This window comes from Melanotaenia boesemani, chromosome 10 (genome assembly GCF_017639745.1).
Source record: "Melanotaenia boesemani isolate fMelBoe1 chromosome 10, fMelBoe1.pri, whole genome shotgun sequence".
In the NCBI taxonomy this organism is placed as follows: Eukaryota; Metazoa; Chordata; class Actinopteri; order Atheriniformes; family Melanotaeniidae; genus Melanotaenia; species Melanotaenia boesemani.
Window position 1 is genome coordinate 23,757,609 of NC_055691.1, and position 8,766 is coordinate 23,766,374.

An 8,766-nucleotide genomic window follows, 5' to 3' on the forward strand; every position below is an offset into this window, starting at 1 on the left:
AGCTTCTCCATGTCTGGTTCTGACTCTGGGAACTGATAAGAAACTGGATCCAGATGACCTGAGGGGTCTGGTAGGTTCATACTTGGTCAAGAGGTCATTGATGTACTTTGGTCCTAAACCATTCAGAGATTTACAGACCAGAAGCAGAACTAATTTTTTAAGTGTCCTATTAGCTGCATACCAATTTAACCATGACCTAAACAGATTTACTTAATTAAGTTGATGGGGACCAACTGTTAATTGAAAGACATCCCAGGTTTGTCTCATAAAGTGAGCTGGGATGTGAATCACATGGATATGACATTTGTTGTGATAAAGAATCACAGAATATAGTAGAGGAAAAATTAACTGGAATCTTTGGTTTATGTTACTTTACACCTGTTCATTCATTCATTCATTCATTCATTCATTCCTTCATTCATTCATTCATTCATTCATTCATTCAGTCATTCATTCATTCATTCATTCATTCATTCAGTCATTCAGTCATCTAACATTAACACATGTATTTTTTTTAATCATAAGACTGGGACGTTCTTATTAGCTGTGTAATAATTCATTTATAGATTACAACCATCAGGGTGTAACTTAAAGATTAAACTGCATTTCCTGTTAGTGCAGGAGAAATGTTCAAATCTAATATCTGAATGCTAAATATTTTACTGCTTTATGCAGGAACGTCACACCACAATATACCAGTTGGACAAAAGAAGAATATTGTTTTATCAAAGTCACAATCAACATTTTATTGTCTATGAATCTCTTTCATGCTTGTGGAGATCTGAGTTTACATGAGAACTAAATATAAATACTTGTATTGCCATCTAGTGTCAAGTCAATCTTTGCAATTAGTACAGTTTAACAGAGAGGTACATTTACATTTGTCTCATTTAATTAATTCTGTATGATTTAGACTTGATTAAAGCCTATATTTACTCTGAGTATAAGCCCCTAAGTCCTTTTCTCTCCATACAAAGAACTGCTGAAGCAAACAAACATTTTATTCCTTCTCACTTTCTGATGCTACCACAGTCTGTCATTTACCAGACTCGTCTTTGAGTTTAGAATATACATCCATAAAGTCAGGTCTGTATGGACTGAATTTAATCATATTACTGATATGTGAAAATATCTTGAAGTTACAGTTATGAGTATGGTGTCAAAGTTAAGATTCTCAGATGAAATTGGTGCTGTTCAGATCTGCATGTCACTCCTTCTCTCTCTGACCTTCCTGTCCAGCTACTGCTCATAAAGGCCACCCAAGCAACAAAATCTAAAATAAATAAATACAGAAATGAAATGTCCATCTTTACCATTTTAACCTTGACTTCAAAAGAATGTCTGTCCTCCTCTGTGATGCTGACTTAAGTCTTCAGAGCAACTGTGTAAAGTTGTTGATTATTTATAGATCTTATTGTCTTTAGTTTGTTCTTCAACAAGAGAAATGAAGGTCAACTGGGTGAAGAACAGGTTGTGGGCTCAAACAGGGTGAAAATTCTCTTCTTTACCTTCAAAAACATCTGTGTTGCTTTCACAGCATGCTTTGTCCATCTGTCCTGTGAAACTGTCCAGCATTGCTGTGTTATAAGCCCATTTTAAGCAGTTCTATCTTTTTAATAAACTGTAATGACACATTCCTGTTAAAGTTAAAGACATGCATTCTCACAATGATGTTCCCTCTTATATGTTATAAAAGAAAATGCTCCTTTTTTCCTTTGGTCAAATGTAATATTTTTCTCTTTATCAGCTAAGCATAGCCTACATGTTATTGGACTGTGGTGTGTAAAAACAACATTCATATTCTTATGCTTTCCTTTCAGCTTTGTCATCTTATGCTTTCCTTATGGGTGGGTGCAGCCACCCAAAGGCCTCAGCTAAGGTTTGAAACAGGAAACTTCTTACTATGAAGCGCTAACCACATGCAGTCTATGTGCAAAACTCGCTATTTAAAATCTAGACAACAGATAAGCAGAAATTCATAAACATCCTGCATTAAGTCATGTAACAAATCATAATGAGTTAAAGTATTACCTTGTATTGTGTAGGAATTCTACAACTATTATAGTTTTCTACATTATGCTAATTAACCATTTATCGGGCACTCATTGAAATAATTGGAAACTGAATTTTAAATCACAGAAAAGAGATTTATTATAATATTGGAGGATATTAAAAATCTTTTATACTTTATTTCTGAAATAACAATAGTTATATATTAATAAGTGGTCAGTACTAACAGGTTTTTAATTAAAGACCAATCTCAATGAAGTAGCTGGGACATAACCTGAACTTTGGTGATTAGAACTCTGTGTGTTCTATGATTTCATGGATTAGCCTGCAGAGGTGGTTTCTAGCTAAGCCTTAGTTTACATTAACTAGCTAAGTAAAGCACAAATTCATGCATGGGACAGTGGACTATAGTTTAGGGAATTACAATTATTTGTCCCATAAAAAATGCAAGTATTTCCAGATTAAAATATGTTCATGTAGCTGTTTCCCTCACTGATTCTTCTCAGTGATGAGGATGATATTCAGCTCAGTCCAAGCTTCCATGTGTCTTCATCTTGAAACACATGATCCTTTCAACACTGACTTCACACCCTGTTCATTGTTCTGCTGGAGCTTTCTCTCTTCTCCTCTTTGCTCTCTTTTCCAAATATATGATTAATAAAAATTTCTACAAAATACTGGAAGATAGCAAAGTTCAAAGTCCATTCCTGCTCACATTCACTGTGTAGGACATACCACAAGGGAAGGAGAGAACCTATCATAAATAAAATATATTTTAAGATACCCTTGTTTAAGTCTGTGTACATATCAAATACATTCACAAGCAACATGCGATTTTTAGAATCTGCCGCTAATTACTGAAAAACATTAAAAATTTTATGAGACACTGGTTGCCTTTTTATTAAACAGGGCTTAAAGTAAGAAGACATGGATTAGAGAGGGAAAATAATACAACCGACAGATGGGAAACCATAAAATCTGGACATCTAAAGAGGAGGAAGATATCAGATAGATAAGTTTAAAGTTTGTCACAGATCAAAAGCAACCCTTATTACCTGATAGGAGCAGAAACTCAGAGCTTTCAGTGTAGAAAACAACAAGGTTTCATCAGCATACAGTTAGCATATGATTGTCATCAGTCATGGAGTCATCAAGGCTCTAAATTATTATTGTGTTTCCTTTGTGCTGCTTACAATAACAGTGATGGCAAATTTCAGACTGTAGTCACTTTGTTTTGATTTCAAGTTCTAAAATCAAGTATATGCAAATTACTAGCACAGCACATCATATTTGTCTTAACTTTAACTTGAAAAATATATAAATGTTTATTAAACACCTAAGCTTTTGTGTCTGGACTCAGCACCTGATATTTTAAGCTCCAAACAACAATCCTCAGTTTAACCTGTTGAGTGTTTGAGCAAAAATAGTTTAACTGTTTATACTTTTTCTTTTTAAAACTCTTTTTTGCACCATAGGTTCAATAACTTTTTAATAGTAATAGGTAAGTGCACAACTTTTTGGGGGGATTACTTGTGTCCTTTATTTGTAAATTGCATGGGAGAAAAGAGGGCAGACATGTGTCAGGACTTGAATCTTGGCTGGGTGGACCAAGAAGCTTCAGCCTAACATCTCCTACAGCTTACCACTCACCTGAGAAACAGGAAATGTTTGTATTCTCTTTATGTTGTTTTGCAGACACATTGCAAGGCTGCCTTGCAATGTGTCTGCAAGTAACATCCCATGCTGCATAAACATAGAGCGTTTGATACTTGCCAACTTTTAAGTGTTTGAAATCTAATTATTCATTATATGAACATCATACAAGCAACTGTGTGTTTCCAAAGCTAAATATGCATAATGCATGCTATAAGCAGCATATGAGTAGTTTCTTAATTTGGTATTGTGTGGCAATAAGAAGCTTTGGATAGGTTGGTTAGAGAACTCCCCCAGCAGTTTCCTGTGTATTTACTGTAAAACGAGTGAAGAAGAAAGAGAAACTTCACAGTGTTTGAGATAGATGCATTGATGTTTTTACTGCTTTTCATATATGACTGATTATCTTTAATCTTTACTTATTGAATAAATCTTAAGTAGGATTATTTGACTCACTGAATAGCAGCAGACCTTTATTTTCTCTTACTGTTAAAAGACCAAAGAATCCTCTCCTCAGGTAAATTTTTTTTCTTTGTCTTGTTTTCTAAAAATATTACTTTTTTCTTTAAAAGATAACATATGTGTAACAGCAGGAGTCTGATTCTGATGATAAAGTTTAGTGTACATGCATTTAATTGCTACTACGGAAGAACCCACAAAGAGAAGATCTCTGTAACTTTGTGCCAGTTAGATACTCATTCCTATTAAAATTCCACCCATAATTTAATGTACGCTGCTGAATGGAACCAAGTTTATTAAACCATTTCCATTTTTTAAGTATATCTCTCAAGATTTTACATTCATTATGTCACCTTAACTTTCTTTTTAATGTCTTTCTCTTCATATAGAATTAAAAATGGCTGAAATTAATAAACAGATATCTAATTGGAAGAAACTACTGAAGAGACCTCTGACATCAAACTCTTGTTTTGGATTAATCATCTTTGGTTCGGAGAAGATCGTGCAGTTTGGATTTTTATGTCCTTGCAGTGAATTAAGTCCATTGATTGTTTCATCATTTTTTGTTGTTCCTGCATTGATAGCCTTCATGCTTATGTTTTACATTCAAATAAGCATGTTCCATCAACCCATACTCAATGCTATCTTGTACAGTTTTATTCCTAGCGCATTTTGGGTCATTTTGATGTTAATTGATGGTCGATACCTTGGCTGTATAAAAGGACCCTCATCAGGAAAGTATGAAGTTCTTGACAACCCTTCATTTCAGAGATGGTGTAATCCAAACTCAACTCAAGACTCAGTGATCGACACACAGAACTGGTACTCTAATTCTCAGGTAAACAATGATTTAAAGTGTCAAAAGTTCTGCACTAATCAATGATTTGGTTGATCAGTAACTATGCTGTAGAGGAGAACTGATAACAGAAATGTTTCACATTTATTTTTTTTTATTTCTTGGTCTAGGGCATAGCAATGGTGGTGGCATTCGTATTGGCTAGTCTTTATTTTGTCATCCTGCTCGTCATCTACTGCCGCTGTAATAAGAATACAACAGAGACCACCACCAAAGATTCTACCAAAGCTGGAAAAGATTCTACCAAAGCTGGAAAAGATTCTGCCGAAGCTGGAGAATCTGAGGAGCTGATCGAAGAGAAACCTCGTGATAGACAATGATACACAGGAAATCTTGGTTAAAGTTGGGGGTAAACTTTATTTTGGAATACAGGTCTTGCCGGACAGGAATGAGTCTAATTATGAGCTGAGTAGTTTCAGGAAATCTTATCTTGATCCACTCCAATAGACTGTTTCCGCCCCCTAAGCAGTGCAGTAAAACTTCTGTTTAAATAAATGTGTTTTATACAAGTGTAATGATGTGAAAACAATGATATGATTTAAGCTACAGTATGCACTGAAATACTTACCATACTATTTGTGAAAGTATCACATTCATTGCTGTGTGTATAAGTGTAAACAAAGCTTAAATAATCTTTAACTGTATGTTTGTGTGTCTGATATATTTTTTTTTTTACAATGGGAACTATAATTTCTTAAACTTAGTATTAATTAGCACACCTATCTAAAAGTAGAACTTGATTTTGTATATAATTTCAGATTGTAAAAATACATTTATCTTGATTTTCATATGTTATACTGCTTGTGGTCAACAGTTTCTATTTAGTTGAATTTATATTTGTGTATTGTGTGTGTACACTCAAAAATAAAGTACCTAACTGTACCTTTAGACGAACAATGGATGGTTTCTGGGTTGGTACCCTCAACGGTACTGCTGTTGTACCCTCAACAGTGGACAATTATTTCAATCCTTGCAGTTTGTACTTTATAAAAACAGGTTTGTTAAATTAGGTGCAGTTATCTCCAGCCGTGGTCCTCAAAGCCCACTATTCTGCAGGTAATAGATTATTTCCTGCTGCAACACACCTGATTCAAATTAAATGGATTTCTAACAACCTCTGCACAAGTCTGTTACTGAGCCATTAATGTGAGTCAGGTGTGCTGATGCAGGGAAACATTGAAAATCTGCAGGACAGTGGGCCTTGAGGACCGGAGTTGGGGATCCCTGAATTATGGTACAAGACAACCCCCATAGGTACAATACTGGTATATCTGCAGTACCACTGAGGGTGTCACACCAGTATCCAATCCTTTGTACTTCTAAAGGTATAATTAGATACACTGTTGTATTCAGTGTTGTTAATATTTGCCACTGTCTTTGCTGTGCTGCACACTTGTACCCTGGTGTTTTACCTGTTTACAGCTGCGTGGCAACTTTAGAGACTTAAAAAATAAATATTTACTCCATTTATAAATTTTATTTTGCTGTTTTAGATTACCCATTCTGTCAAGTAAATGGAAAAGTAATGCTTAAGAAAATAAAAAGTAAAACACATTTTTAGTGCTAGTGTGATTATTCTATTGTTAGTTTAGAAAACAAATGAACAGTCATTACATTATTGTCATGTTTGTGTCAAATGTATGTACTTAACATGAGATATATTAATATTCTAAGTCACTGATCTATTATGCAATTATTTAAAAAAAGTTTATCATTTTTAAACAAAACACTCGCTCTGAAGCAAACAAATAAAAGGGCAACTTCTCCAACCAGAGAGATTTCTTCCTTGTTCTGCCCTCTAGTGTTCAGCCAGTGCAGGCAACATTAAATAGCTGAAGATAGTTTAAAAGATAAACTACAGAACTTTTACCATTTTTCAGGGATTCGCCCCCTATCGACAGCTCGGCATCCATCTTGTATCTTACTTATACCATGAGATCTCCAGCCAGTAAAAAGCAGTCTGTGGGAGGATTGAAACTTGTTTGGATTAAAATCTATTAAGTCACCTGGTAATTGTCATGTCTGGTTGTTTGTTATAATGCTACTGTTGTATTATGGGTAATCAGAGCAGACGACTGAAGGTGAGACGGTGCAGAATAATCAGTAAAATTTTTATGTATGCTGTACTTTCTACATCAAGTTTATCAGACTCTTTGTGGGTATTTCATCTTCAGCAAGTTAAATGCTGCTCAGTCAAGGTGAGGTAAGATGACATGGACATGACTGGATATTCCACTTAATTACATTTGAAATCTCCTGGTTCCTTTTAGTTTTGTAATAGGCAAGGCAAGTTTATTTGTATATCACAATTCAACGACAGCGTGATTCAAAGTGCTTACAGAAAATAAGAAGCATAATTTAACATTAAAAACAAAAGAGAAAGGAAAAAAGAAAATTGTATGAAAACAGTATTAAACATCAAGTTAAAAATTCAAGCTTAAACGAAACAGATGATTGAGTGTTTCAGCTGATCTGAGGCTTTCTGGGAGTTTGTTCCAGACATGTGGAGCATAGAGGCTGAATTCAGTTTCTCCATGTCTGGTTCTGACTCTGGAACTGATAAGAAACTGGATACAGATGACCTGAGGGGTCTGGTAGGTTCATATTTGGTCAAGAGGTCATTGATGTACTTTGGTCCTAAACCATTCAGAGATTTACAGACCAGAAGCAGAACTAATTTTTTAAATGTCCTATTAGCTGCATACCAATTTAACCATGACCTAAACAGATTTTACTTGATTAAGTTGATGGGGACCAACTGTTAATTGAAAGACATCCCAGGTTTGTCTCATAAAGTGAGCTGGGATGTGATGCACATGGATATGACATTTGTTGTGATAAAGAATCACAGAATATAGTAGAGGAAATATTAACTGGAATCTTTGGTTTATGTTACTTTACACTTGTTCATTCATTCATTCATTCATTCAGTCAGTCATCTAACATTAACACATGTATTTTTTTTAATCATAAGACTGGGACGTTCTTATTAGCTGTGTAATAATTCATTTATAGATTACAACCATCAGGGTGTAACTTAAAGATTAAACTGCATTTCCTGTTAGTGCAGGAGAAATGTTCACATCTAATATTTGAATGCTAAATATTTTACTGCTTTATGCAGGAACGTCACACCACAATATACCAGTTGGACAAAAGAAGAATATTGTTTTATCAAAGTCACAATCAACATTTTATTGTCTATGAATCTCTTTCATGCTTGTGGAGATCTGAGTTTACATGAGAACTAAATATAAATACTTGTATTGCCATCTAGTGTCAAGTCAATCTTTGCAATTAGTACAGTTTAACAGAGAGGTACATTTACATTTGTCTCATTTAATTAATTCTGTATGATTTAGACTTGATTAAAGCCTATATTTACTCTGAGTATAAGCCCCTAAGTCCTTTTCTCTCCATACAAAGAACTGCTGAAGCAAACAAACATTTTATTCCTTCTCACTTTCTGATGCTACCACAGTCTGTCATCTACCAGAGTCGTCTTTGAGTTTAGAATATACATCCATAAAGTCAGGTCTGTATGGACTGAATTTAATCATATTACTGATATGTAAAAGTATCTTGAAGTTACAGTTATGAGTATGGTGTCAAAGTTAAGATTCTCAGATGAAATTGGTGCTGTTCAGATCTGCATGTCACTCCTTCTCTCTCTGACCTTCCTGTCCAGCTACTGCTCATAAAGGCCACCCAAGCCACAAAATCTAAAATAAATAAATACAGAAATAATATGTCCATCTTTACCATTTTAACCTTGACTTCAGAAGAAT

General features: G+C 34.5%; 1 long non-coding RNA gene across 1 annotated transcript; it reads left to right on the top strand.

The window, feature by feature from the left end:
* Positions 1-4,000: 4,000 nt before the first annotated feature.
* On the top strand, positions 4,001-6,532 carry LOC121647380. Its single transcript, XR_006011837.1, has 3 exons — positions 4,001-4,180; positions 4,512-4,960; positions 5,089-6,532. It is a non-coding gene; the product is annotated as an uncharacterized LOC121647380 (long non-coding RNA).
* Positions 6,533-8,766: the final 2,234 nt, after the last annotated feature.